This window comes from Lipotes vexillifer, unplaced genomic scaffold, assembly GCF_000442215.2.
Source record: "Lipotes vexillifer unplaced genomic scaffold, Lipotes_vexillifer_v1.1 scaffold504, whole genome shotgun sequence".
Classification (NCBI taxonomy): domain Eukaryota; kingdom Metazoa; phylum Chordata; class Mammalia; order Artiodactyla; family Lipotidae; genus Lipotes; species Lipotes vexillifer.
Genome location: NW_006785225.1, coordinates 5,191,319 through 5,200,187, shown reverse-complemented (window position 1 = coordinate 5,200,187; position 8,869 = coordinate 5,191,319).

Genomic DNA, 8,869 nt, shown 5'->3' with positions numbered 1-8,869 from the left:
GCAGGACTGGGGGAAACACAGACTCCACTCTTGGATGGCAAACACAAAGCAGTGTGCACATCGGGACCCCGGGAAAGAAGCAGTGATCCCATAGGAGACTGAACCAGACCTACCTGCTAGTGTTGGAGGGTCTCCTGCAAAGGCAGGGGGTGGCTGTGGCTCACCAACAGACAAGGACACTGGCAGCACAAGTTCTAGGAAGTACTTCTTGGCATGAGCCCTCCGGGAGCCTGACATAAGCCGCACCAAACAGCCCTGGTAAGCTCCAGTGTTGGGTCGCCTCAGGCCAAACAACCAACAGGGAGGGAACCCAGCCCCACCCAGCCCCACCCATCAGCAGACAAGTGGATTAAAGCTTTACTGAGCTCTGCCCACCAGAGCAACAGTCAGCTCTACCAACCACCAGTCCCTCCTATCAGGAAACTTCCACAAGCCTCTTAGATAGCCTCATCCACCAGAGGGCAGACAGCAGAAGCAAGAAGAACTACAATCCTACAGCCTGTGGAACAAAAAAACACATTCACAGAAAGATAGACAAGATGAAAAGGCAGAGGGCTATGTACCAGATGAAGGAACAAAACCCCAGAAAAACAACTAAATGAAGTGGAGATAGGCAACCTTCCAGAAAAAGAATTCAGAATAATGATAGTGAAGATGATCCAGGACCTCAGAAAAAGAATGGAGGCAAACACTGAGAAGATACAAGAAATGTTTAACAAAGACCTAGAAGAATTAAAGAACAAACAAACAGAGATGAACAATACAATAACTGAAATGAAAAAAAACTACACTAGAAGGAATCAATAGCAGAATGACTGAGGCAGAAGAAGGGATAAGTGACCTGGAAGACAGAATGGTGGAATTCACTGCCATAGAACAGAATAAAGAAAAAAAAAAAGAAAAGAAATGAAGACAGCCTAAGAGACCTCTGGGACAACATTAAATGCAACAACATTCGCATTATAGGGGTCCCAGAAGGAGGAGAGAGAGAGAAAGGACCTGAGAAAATATTTAAAGAGATTATAGTTGAAAAGTTCCCTAACATGGGAAAGGAAATAGCCACCCAAGTCCAGGAAGCACAGAGAGTCCCACACAGGATAAACCCAAGGAGAAACATGTCGAGAGACATAGTAATCAAATTGGCAAAAATTAAAGACAAAGAAAAATTATTGAAAGCAGCAAGGGAAAAACGACAACATAAAAGGGAACTCCCATAAGGTTAACAACTGATTTCTCAGCAGAAACTCTACAAACCAGAAGGGAGTGGTATGATATACTTAAAGTGATTAAAGGGAAGAAACTACAACCAAGATTACTCTCCCTGGCAAGGATCTCACTCAGATCCCATGGAGAAATTAAAACCTTTACAGACAAGCAAAAGCTAAGAGAATTCAGCACCACCAAACCAGCTCTACAACAAATGCTAAAGGAACTTCTCTAAGTGGGAAACACAAGAGAAGAAAAGGACCTCCAAAACAAAGCCAAAACAATTAAGAAAATGGTCACAGAAACATACATATCAATAATTACCTTAAACGTGAATGGATTACATGCTCCAACCAAAAGACACAGGCTTGCAGAATGGATACAAAAATAATACCTGTACATATGCTGTCTACAAGAGACCCACTTCAGACCTAGGGACACATACAGACTGAAAGTGAGGGGATGGAAAAAGATATTCCATGCAAATGAAGTCAAAAGAAAGCTGGAGTAGCAATACTCATATCAGATAAAATAAAATAAAATAAAAAATGTTACAAGAGACAAAGAAGGACACTACATAATGATCAAGGGATCAATCCAAGAAGAAGATATAACAATTATAAATATATAGGCACCCAACATAGGAGCACCTCAATACATAAGGCAAGGGCTAACAGCTATAAAAGAGGAAACTGACAGTAACACAATAATAGTGGGGGAATTTAACATCTTACTTACACCAATGGACAGATCATCCAAACAGAAAATAAGAAAACAGAAGCCTTAAATGACACAACAGACCAGACAGATTTAATTGATATTTATAGGACATTCCATCCAAAAACAGCAGACTACACTTTGTTCTCAAGTGCACACAGAACATTCTCCAGGATAGATCACATCTTGGGTCACAAATGAAGCCTCAGTAAATTTAAGAAAATTGAAACCATATCAAGCATCTTTTCTGACCACAATGCTATGAGATTAGAAATTAATTACAGGGAAAAAAATGTAAAAAACACAAACACATGGAGGCTAAACAATGTTACTAAATACCCAAGAGATCACTAAAGAAATCAAAGAGGAAATCAAAAAATACCTAGAGACAAATGACAATGAAAACATGACAATCAAAACCTACGGAATGCAGCAAAAGCATTTGTAAGAGGGAAGTTTATAGCTATACAAGCCTACCTCAAGAAACAAGAAAAATCTCAAATAAACAATCTAAACTTACACTTAGAGGAACCAGAGAAAGATGAACAAACAAAACACAAAGTTAGCAGAAGGAGAGAAATCATAAGATCAGAGCAGAAATAAATGAAATACAAACGAAGAAAACAATAGCAAAGATCAATAAAACTAAAAGCTGGTTCTTTGAGAAGATAAACAAAAGTGATAAACCATTATCCAGACTCATCAAGAAAAAGAGGGAGAGGACTCAAATCAATAAAATTAGAAATGAAAAAGGAGAAGTTGCAACAGACACTGCAGAAATACAAAGCATCCTAAGAGACTACTACAAGGAACTCTATGCCAATAAAATGGACAACCTGGAAGAAATGGACAAATTCTTAGAAACATATAACCTTCCAACACTGAACCAGGAAGAAACAAAATATGAACAGACCAATCACAAGTACTGAAATTGAAACTGTGATTAAAAATCTTCCAACAAACAAAAGTCTAGGACCAGATGGCTTCACAGATGAATTCTATCAAATATTTAGAAAACTAACACCCATCTTTCTCAAACTCTTCCAAAAAATTGCAGAGGAAGGAACACTCCCAACTCATACTATGAGGCCACCATCACCCTGATACCAAAACCCAACAAAGATACTACAAAAAAAGAAAATTACAGACCAATATCACTGGTGAACATAGATGCAAAAATCCTCAACAAAATACTAGCAAACAGAATCCAACAACACATTAAAAGGATCATACACCATGATCAAGTGGGATTTAACCCAGCGATGCAAGGATTCTTCAATATAGGCAAATCAATCAATGTGATACACCATATTAATACATTGAATAAAAATCATATGATCATCTCAATAGATGCAGAAAAAGCTTCTGACAAAATTCAACACCCATTTATGATAAAAAATCTCCAGAAAGTGAGCATAGAGGGAACCTACCTCAGTGTAATAAAGGCCATATACAACAAACCCACAGCAAACATCATTCTCAATGGTGAAAAACTGAAAGCATTTCCTCTAAGATCAGGAAAAAGACAAGGATGTCCACTCTCACCATTACTATTCAACATAGTGTTGGAAGTCCTAGCCATGGCAATCGGAGAAGAAAAAGAAATAAAAGGAATACAAACTGGAAAAGAAGAAGTAAAACTGTCACTGTTTGCAGGTGACATGACACTATGCACAGAGAATCCTAAAGATGCCACCAGAAAACTACTAGAGCTAATCAATGAATTTGGTAAAGTTGCAGGATACAAAATTAATGCATAGAAATCTCTTGCATTCCTATACACTAATGATGGAAAATCTGAAAGAGAAATTAAGGAAACACTCCCATTTACCACTGCAACAAAAAGAATAAAATACATAGGAATAAACCTACCTAGGGAGACAAATAACCTGTATGCAGAAAACTATAAGACACTGATGAAAGAAATTAAAGATGATACCAACAGATGGAGAGATATAACATGTTCTTGGATAGGAAGAATTAATATTGTGAAATTGACTATACTACTCAAAGCCATCTACAGATTCAATGCAATCCCTATCAAATCACCAATTGGCATTTTTTATGGAACTAGAATGAAAAATCCTAAAATTTGTATGGAGACACCAAGACCCTGAATAGCCAAAGCAGTCTTGAGGGAAAAAAGCAGAGCTAGAGGAATCAGGCTCCCTGACTTCAGACTATATTACAAAGCTACAGTAATCTATGGTACTGGCACAAAAACAGAAATATAGATCAATGGAACAGGATAGAAAGCCCAGAGATAAACCCACGCACCTGTGGTAAACTAATCTATGACAAAGGAGGCAAGGATATACAATGGAGAAAAAACAGTCTCTTTAATAAGTGGTGCTTGGAAAACTGGACAGCTACATGTAAAACACGATATTAGAACACTCCCTAACACTATACACAAAAATAAACTCCAAATGGATTAGAGACCTAAAGGTAAGACCGGGCACTATAAAACTCTTAGAGGAAAACATAGGAAGAACACTCTTTGACATAAATCACAGCAAGATCTTTTTTGATCCACATCCTAGAGTAATGGAAAGAAAAACAAAAATAAACAAGTGGGACCTAATGAAACTTAAAAGCTTTTGCACAGCAAAGGAAACCATAAACAAGACAAAAAGACAACCCTCAGAATGGGAGAGAATATTTTCAAATGAATCAATGGACAAAGGATTAATCTCCAAAATATATAAACAGCTCATGTAGTTCAATATTAAGAAAACAAACAACCCAATCCAAAAATGGGCAGAAGACCTAAATAGACATTTCTCCAAAGAAGACATACAGATGGCCAAGAAGCACATGAAAAGCTGCTCAACATCACTCATTATTAGAGAAATGCAAATCAAAACAACAATGGGGTATCACCTCACACCAGTTAGAATGGGCATCATCAGAAAATCTACAAACAACAAATGCTGGAGAGGGTGTGGAGAAAAGGGAACCCTCTTGCACTGTTGGGAATGTAAACTGATAGAGCCACTGTGGAGAACAGAATGGAGGTTCCTTAAAAAACTAAAAATAGAATTACCATATGATTCAGCAATCCCACTACTGGGCATACACCCAGAGAAAACCATAACTCAAAAAAGACACATGCACCCCAATGTTCACTGCAGCACTATTTACAATAGCCAGGTCATGGAAGCAACCTAAATGCCCATCGACAGACGAATGTATAAAGAAGTTGTGGTACATATATACATTGGAATATTAGCCATAAAAAGGAATGAAACTGGGTCATTTGTAGAGACGTGGATGGATCTAGAGATTGTCATACAGAGTGAAGTAAGTCAGAAAGAGAAAAACAAATATCGTATATTAACGCATATATGTGGAATCTAGAAAAATGGACAGATACACCAGTTTGCAGGGCAGGAACAGAGACACAGATGTAGAGAACAAATGTATGGACACCAAGGGGGGAAAGCCGCGGGGGGGGTGGGGTGCGGTGGGGTGATGAATTGGGTGATTGGGATTGACATGTATACACTGATGTGTATAAAACTGACCACTAATAAGAACTTGCTGCATAAAAACAAAATTCAAAAACAAAAGAAGACTGAATTACTAAAACTTTCACAATCGCTGTTGATTTATCTAGAAAATTAGAGTTGGGGTATCTATTTCATTGAAGTGCTACGATTATGTAAAACATTTGTGGAACATAGGCTTCAAATGTGTTTTCTTTTCTATTTACCTTTCCTGTCTACTAAGATCTACTACTAAATACCTTTATAATTTGGTCATTAATATTCTTTTTTAAAGAAAGGAATGGAAAATTTTATTCAATCCAAATTTGAGGATTATAACCCAGGAAGAGCATCTCAGAAGGCCTTGTCATTAAACTTTAGAGCCTTAAATCTGATTTAAATGTAAAATCCAGAGATTTCAAGTATATCAATACATACTGTTTATGCATGGTATCGCTAGATACTATAGGGAGATGCAAGTTCCTTCTCTTCAAGTACATTTTGTTAAGGATAAAAAATGAAACACTCATGTTGTAAATAGTCTTTAGTTACTATAGACAAAAACACCTAGAATAGACGTTGTCATGATCCAAATGGGCTTCGTATATTAGTTCTAGATTGAGCTAGAAGCCTGAAAAATTGACACAGAAGTGACTTGGAGAAAATAAAAGTGTAAAATAATATTGGTAGGAGAAGAAACAGATCGCCTATTTCTATATACTGTGCTTAGTATCTCCTAACTCTGTTGGGGATAGGGTAGAATCTATTAATAGAATTCAGCACATATCACTAGTGACTGAATCAATGCACAGTGACAGGAGCTCCACTCAGTGATGGTAAAGGGTAGATAAGAAAACCATCACCTCTGTCCTCTTGGAGCTCAGAATTTAAGAGGGGAGACAAAGGAAATCCACTAGAAGCAATTACTAGTTAAGTCATATTTTCTTGGAAGCTCTTGCCTGGACAGAAGTTTATGCTACTTAGGCTAATTAGGAATTATGTTCTCTAAGATTTTCGAGTATTTGAGTTACCCTGGGAGACCATCTGAGTAGCAGACAACTTACCTACTGGAAGCCTCGGTGAAATCCTTAGATTGGCCTGACCAATGCATAATAGCTTTGTAACTACAGAGGCTCAAGTTTATTTCCCAAATCTCGAATCAGACTTTTGTTTTCTTTATTCCTGAAATCTCTGAGCTGGTTTCATCCTTTGTAAAATGTGTCTTTCCTAACAGAGCTCAAAAGTTTGACAAGAGCTCTTACTGCCAAAAACGTAGATGATGATATCAAGTTTTCTTATTATTGGTTTCACAAAAATCACATGGTTATGGTGGTGTCTCACAGATCTTCCATTCTAAGATTTTTTTGTTTTACAGTTAAGGGTTTTACTGTAGTGCTACACTTTGCAAAGTTGACAATGAAGGAGCTTTAGGGTGAGGTTATATTTTATAGTCACCATTACCTCAGCTACCCAGAATTCCTTGAGTCTAATATTTTTGCTAGATTATGTCTCAGAGTTGATAATTCCAGATCAATTTTTCCACATACACCATACGCTTTTAAATATTTCTATTCAGGTTGGCTTTTTTAGTAAGCAGTTTTTCTTGGATTCTATCTTAAATATTAGTTCTTATCTACAGTTTTTTCTTCTTCAAGAATGAATCATCCTCAGTAATCTTATATCCGTCACTGTCTGGTTGCTTTATACTAGTTTCATCTGTCTTCAATTCCTTTTATGATATTTTCAGTTGATTCTATTGGAAAATGGGCTTGTCTGTGATTTTTCTTTATATTTTTCCTTATTTTTCAATTGTCTTTTTTTTCCCCTAAGTTTATTCAACTTTCATTTTTCTCTTTTTTGGCCATTTCCCTTCCAAGTCTGTAAATCTATGACTCAAGGTGTTTTACTCTCTATTTTAAGGAATTTTGAAAGATATTTAGTTCAAGTTGAGATATTATGATATAGTTTGCTTCTGCTCTGAGGTTGAGTATTTGGGGGAAGAACATTTTTCATCAACTGAAATATTTTCTAGTGTTAAATTTTCTTCTTATACTAAATTTATATAGTATATCTGATTAGACAGCTTTTACTAAATTTTAAATGTTTTATTATCCTGGACAATTATAATAGGTGATTTTATATTAACAGAGTGAAGAGTCTGGATAACTTACTAGGTTCCTTAGTTTAAGAGTGCCTCTTTCTTTTGGTACAGTGAAGGACAGACCATTAAGAAATGACACTTTTTGGAGAAGAGGCAGTATATCTTCTGATTTTGCAATTTTTTCTCTCCCCCGACCTCTGCCTTCTCTTTCTCATTCTCTCTCTCTGTCTCTCCCTCCTTACCACCAAGTCTGAAAAAATGCCTCCCCCTTTCAAGTCTACATCGTTTTATTGAAAAGCTCCATCTTCCTAATACTATTTTCTTCCATTATCACATACTTTCTAGCTGCTTTCTTTTAATTTCACAGTCTCAAATGCCATGATCACTAGATCTTAGGTATGTTCTCATTATTTCCCCTATTCGTGTCAAATTGTTATTGTTTGCTCTTGTTTCTTAAGGTGTTGTGGGGGAGTTGTTTGTTTTTCACCTGTATTCTATCATGGTGGACATTGGCTACCCTCTCCTATTTTTAGTCTCCATTTGATTCTGTTTCAGGGTGGGTTCTGGACCTGGATCTACTGGTGTTTTATATGTATTTCTTTACTTCTTATAACTTAAGGATTGTAGAATTCTCTGTATTATAGTTATGTAGCAGGTGTAGGTGATGGGTTATTTGATCTCCTTATTTATTGGTAAGGGTTTTGGAGCAAATATGAAGAAATTCTGATTTAGGAAGACTGTGTTATCCTAGAGTTTCAAGTAAGTCCTTTATTTCATTTATTTTTTTTATCACAAATAACACAATGATGAGCTACAACAGTGAAGATGAGAATACATTTGTATGTGTGTGAACATAATCATAAAATAATACATGTGGATTTAGTAGTTTAGTCTATGCCTAGGGAAATGAGCCCATCTCCCTCATGGTACAGAGATTGGCCACTGACTAAGATCTCATTTACATAGGTCTTCAACTGAGTATGCAAGCCACAGGTGAATCAGGGAAGCCTTTCTATATAAGGCCTCAGGTTTAAGGGCATGTGATTCATTAGAATGTATGTTAGTGTATTTGAGCAAAAGACACAAAATCCAACACTGAGAACTATTTAAAATATGGGTTTCAGGTTACTTTTTATTTAAGTTGACAAAGGAATTTTCTGTGTCTAACAGGCCTATGTCCAACTCTATAACTACCAGGTACCCTTTCCATGAAATTCAGTACTGAATTAATAAACATAAATGCCTTTCAATAATTTTAGAAAAATAGCAATGGCTTAGACTTTATCTAAATATCATTATCCATTATTCTTCCTCACTGATGTCTTTCTTTGACTTCTTTTCAATTTACTTACTCCTG